Source organism: Sapajus apella, unplaced genomic scaffold, assembly GCF_009761245.1.
Source record: "Sapajus apella isolate SASKATOON/1434 unplaced genomic scaffold, GSC_monkey_1.0 scaffold27, whole genome shotgun sequence".
In the NCBI taxonomy this organism is placed as follows: Eukaryota; Metazoa; Chordata; class Mammalia; order Primates; family Cebidae; genus Sapajus; species Sapajus apella.
Window position 1 is genome coordinate 23,811,358 of NW_022436967.1, and position 5,461 is coordinate 23,816,818.

The 5,461-nt window shown below is 33.8% G+C and overlaps 1 non-coding gene across 1 annotated transcript; it reads left to right on the plus strand.

Annotated features, from left to right (window-relative positions):
* The first annotated feature begins 1,483 nt into the window (after nucleotides 1-1,483).
* On the plus strand, nucleotides 1,484-1,590 carry LOC116560937. Its single transcript, XR_004273217.1, has one exon. It is a non-coding gene; the product is annotated as a U6 spliceosomal RNA (small nuclear RNA).
* The last annotated feature ends 3,871 nt before the right edge of the window (nucleotides 1,591-5,461 follow it).

Below are 5,461 nucleotides of genomic sequence, written 5' to 3' on the forward strand. Positions count from 1 at the left end.
TCTGGTAACACAACAAAACAAGATTCTATAACAACCACAAAAGATCACCCTAGCTTGCCAGCAATAGATCCAATCAATTAAGAAATCTTTGAATTGTCAAATAAAGAATTCAGAAGATTGATTATTAAGCTACTCAAAGAGGTAATAGAGAAAGGTGAAATTAAATAAATTTTTAAAAACCAACTTAAAGAAATTTTAAAAAACAATACAGGATGTGAATGAAAAAGTATCCAGAAAAATAGTTATCTTAAGAAAAGACAATCTTAACTTCTGGAAATTAAAGAACAGTTAGAGAAATGCAAAACACACTGGAGAGTTTTAGTAAAAGACTCAAACAAGTAAAAGAACTTCAGAATTTGAAAACAATACTTTTAAATTAACTCAATCTGACAAAAAAAATTTAATTAACAAAGCCTCCAAAAAATTTGAGATTATGCTAAATGACCAAACATAAGAATAATTGGTGTTAATGAGGAAAAAGAGAAATATAAGCATTTGGAAAACTTATTAAAGGAAATAATCAAGGGAAACTTCCCTGTTCTTGCTAAAGATTCAGACATCTAAATACAAAAAGCTCAAAAAAGAATTGGCACCAATCCTATTAAAACTATTTCAAAAGATAGAGAAAGAGGGAATCCTCCCTAAATCATTCTATGAAGCCACTATCATCTGAATACCAAAACCAGGAATGGAAATCACAAAAAATGAAAATTACAGATCAATATCCCTAATGAATATATATGCAAAATTTCTCAACAAAATACTAGCTAACTGAATCCAATAGTATATCAATAATAATAATAACAATACACCAAGATCAAGCAGGCTTGGTTTAATGTATGCAGGTCAATATATGTGATACACTACAAAAACATAATTTTTTAAAAATAATATAATCATATCAGTAGACAAAAAAAGACATTTGTCAAAATTAAGCATTCTTTTATGATTAAAATCCTCAGTAAAATTAGCATAGAAAGAACATACCTTAATGTAATAAAAGCCCTTTCTGACAAACCCACACTTAATACTATAAAACAGAAAAAAGTTGAAAGCATTTTCCCTGAGAATTGAAACAATACAAAGATGCCCACTTTCACCACTTTTATTCAACATAGTACTGAAAGTTCTTGCCAGAGAAATCAGACAAGAGATAGACATAAAGGGCATCCAGATCAGTAAAAAGGAAGTAAAACTGTCACTGTTTATTGATGATATAGTCATATAAATAGAAAAACCTAAAAGTTCACTCAAAAAGCTTCTAAATATGACAAATAAATTCAGAATTTCAGGATACAAAATCAATCTACACAAATCAATAGCACTACTATACACGAACAGTAACTAAGCCGAGAATCAAATAAAAAACTCCTTTTGCAACAGCTGCAAAAAAATGAAATACCTAGAAATATACTCAACCAAGGAGGTGAAAGATCTCTATGAGAAAAACTACAAAACACTGCTGAAAGAAATCGTAGACAATGTGCCTGCCTCAGCAGCACATACACTAAAATTGGAACAATACAGAGAAGACTAGCTTGGCCCCTGCACAAGGATGACATGCAAATTTGTGAAGCATTACATATTTTTAGTGGACCTCCAGCAAACCATAGCAGACCTGCAGAAGAGGGGTCTGACTGTTAAAAGGAAAACTAACAAACAGAAAGCAACATCAACATAAAGCACCACTACACAAAAACCCCATCCAAAGATTATCAGCCTCAAAGATCAAGGGTAGATAAATCCACAAAGATAAGGAAAAACCAGTGCAAACATGCTGAAAATTCCAAAAACCAGAATGTCTCTTCTCCTCCAAATGATCATAACTTCTCCCTATCAAGGGCACAAAACTGGATAAAGAATAAAATTGATGAACTGACAGAAGTAGGCTTCAGAAGAAAAGTAATAACAAACTCTTTTCAGCTAAAGGAGCATCTTGTAACCCAATGCAAAGAAGCTAAAAACCTTGATAAAATGTTACAGAAACTGCTAACTAGAATGACCAGTTTAGAAAGGAATATAAATGGCCTGACGGAGCTGAAAAACACAGCATGAGAACTTTGTGAAGCATACACAAGTATTAATAGCTGAATTGATCAAGTGGAAGAAAGGATATCAGAGATTGAAGATCAACTTACAGAAATAAGGTGTGAAGACAAGATTAGAGATCAAAGACTAAAAAGGAAGAAACAAAGCCTCCAAGAAATGTGGGACTATGTGAAAACACCAAAGCTACAATTGATTGGTGTATTTGAAAGTGACAGGGAGAATGGAACCCAGTTGGAAAACAAATTTCACAATATTACCAGGAGAACTTTCCCTATCTAGAAAGACAGGCAAACATTCAAATTCAGGAAATACAGAGAACACCACTAAGATACTCCTCAACAGAAAAACCCCCAATACACATAATCATCAGATTCTCCAAGGTTGAAACACAGGAAAAAATGTTAAGGGCAGTCAGAGAGAAATGGAAGGAAACCTACAAAAGGAAGCACTGCAGGCTAACAGCAGATCTCTATGAAGGAACCCTACAAGCCAGAAAAGAGTGGGGGCCAATATTCAACATCCCTAAAAAAAAAAAAAGAATTTTCAAACAGAAAAACAAAATTCGTATCCAGCATTTTAAGCTTCATAAGCAAAGAAGAAATAAATTCCTTTCCAGACAAGGAAATGCTGAGAGATTTTGTCACCACTATGCCTGTCTTACAAGAGCTCCTGAAGGAAGCACTAAATATGGAAAGGAAAAACTGACACCAGTCCTGCAAAAACACACGAAAATATAAAGACCAATGACAGTATGAAGAACTGCGTTGACTAATTTGCAAAATAACCAGCTAGCATCATGATGATGGGATCAAATTCTCATATAGCAATATTAACCTTAAATATAAATGGATTAAATGCACCAATTCTAAGACACAGATTGGCAAATTGGATAGAGTCAAGACTTATTGGTGTGCTGTAATCAGGAGACACATTTCACATTCAAAGACACACACAGGCTCAAAATAAAGGAATGGAGGAATACTTACCAAGCAAATGGAAAGAAAGAAAAAAAAAATAGGGTTACAATCCTAGTCTCTGATAAAATAGGCTTTAAACTAACAAAGATCAAAAGAGACAAAGAAGGGCATTACATAATAGTAAAGAAATCAATGCAACAAGAGCTAACTATCCTAAATATACATGCACCCAATAAAGGAGCACCCAGATTCATAAAACAAGTTCTTAGAGACAAAGAGATTTAGACTCCCACACAATAATACTGGGAAACTTTTAAAACCCCACTGTCAATATTAGACAGAACAATAAAACAGAAAATTAACAATGAGACAAAATATACATTCTTCTCAGCACCACATAGCATGTATTCTAAAATTGAACACATAATTGGAAGTAAAACACTTTTCAGCAAATGCAAAAGAATGGAAATCATAACAAACAGTTTCTCAGACAATCAAATTAGGACTCAGGATTAAGAAACTCATTCAAAACCACATAATTCTGTGAAAATTGAACAACCTGCTCCTGAATGACTACTGGGTAAATAACAAAATTAAGGCAGAGATAAATAAGTTCTTTGAAACCAATGGGAACAAAGACATAACCTACCAGACTCTCTGGGACACAGATAAAGCAGTGTTAAGAGGGAAATTTATAGCACTAAATTTCCAAATCAGAGTGTGGGAAAGATCTGAAATCAATAGCCTAAAGTCACAATTAAAAGAATCAGAGAAGCAAGAACAAACATATTCAAAAGCTAGCAGATGACAAGAAATAACTAAGATCAGAGCAGAACTGAAGGAGATAGAGACACAAAAACTCTTCAAGAAATCAATAAATCCAGGAGCTGATTTTTTGAAAAGATTAACAAAATAGTTGGACTACTAGCTAGACTAATAAAGAAGAAAAGAGAGAAGAATAAAACAGACACACAAAAAATGATATAGGGAATTTCACTATTGATCTCACAGAAATACAAACTACCACCAGAGAATACTATAAACACCTCTATGCAAATAAACTAGAAAATCTAGGAGAAATGAATAAATTCCTGGACACATACATCCTCCCAAGACTAAACCAGGAAGAAGGTAAATCCCTGAATAGACTAATAACAAATTCTAAAATTGAGGCAGTGATTAATAGCCTACCAACCAAAAAGGCCAAGGAACAGACAGATTCACAGCCAAATTCTACCAGAGGTACAAAGAGGAGATGGTACCACTGCTTCTGAAACTATTCCAAACAGTAGAAAAAGAGAGGCTCATCCATAACTCATTTTATGAGGCCAGCATCATCCTGATACCAAAATGTGGCAGAGACACAACAGCAACAACAACAAACTTCAGGCCAATATCCCTGATGAACATCGATGTGAAAATCCTCAATAAAATATTGGTAAGCTGAATCCCGCAGCACAGCAAAAAGCTTATCCACTATGATCAAGTCAACTTCATTCCTGTGATGCAAGGCTGATTCAATATATGCAAATCAATAAATGTAATCCATTGCATAAACAGAACCAATGACAAAAAACTATACGATTATCTCAATAGATGCAGAAAAGGCCTTCAAAAAAATTCAACATCCTTTAGGCTAAAAACTCTCAATAAACTAGGTATTGAGGGAACATATTTCAAAATAATAAGAGCTATTATGACAAATCCATTGCTAATATATTACTGAATAGGCAAAAGATGGAAACATTCCCTTTGATAACTGGCACAAAACAAGGATGCCCTCTTTTACCACTCCTATTCAACATAGCATTGGAAGCTCTGGCCAGGTCAATCAGGCAGAAGAAAGAAATGAATTTCATTCAGTTAGGAAAAGAAGAAGTCAAATTGTCTCTGCTTGAAGATGACATGATTGTATATTTAGAAAACCCCATTGTCTCAGCCCCAAAACTCCTTAAGCTGAGAAGCAACTTCATCAAAGTCTCAGGATACAAAATCAATGTGCAGAAATCACAAGCATTGCTATACATCAACAATACACAAGCAGAGAGCAAAATCACAAAGGATTTCCCATTCACGATTGCTACAAAGAGAATAAAATACCTAGGAATACAACTTACAAGGGATGTGAAGGACCTCTTTAAGGACAACTACAAACCACTGCTCAAGGAAATAAAAGAGAATAGAAACAAATGGAAAAAAAAATTCATGCTCATGGATAGGAAGAATTAATATTGTTAAAATGGCAATAATGCCCAAAGTAATTTATAGATTCAATGCTATTTCCATCGAGCTACCATTGACTTTCTTCACAGAATCAGAAAACAACTACTTTAAATTTCATATGGAAACAAAAAAGGGCCTATATAACCAAGACAATTCTAAGCAACAAGAACAAAGCTGGAAGTATCGTGCTACTTGATTTCAAACTATACTACAAGGCTACAGTAACCAAAACAGCATGGTACTGGTATAAAAACAGATATATAGAACAATGG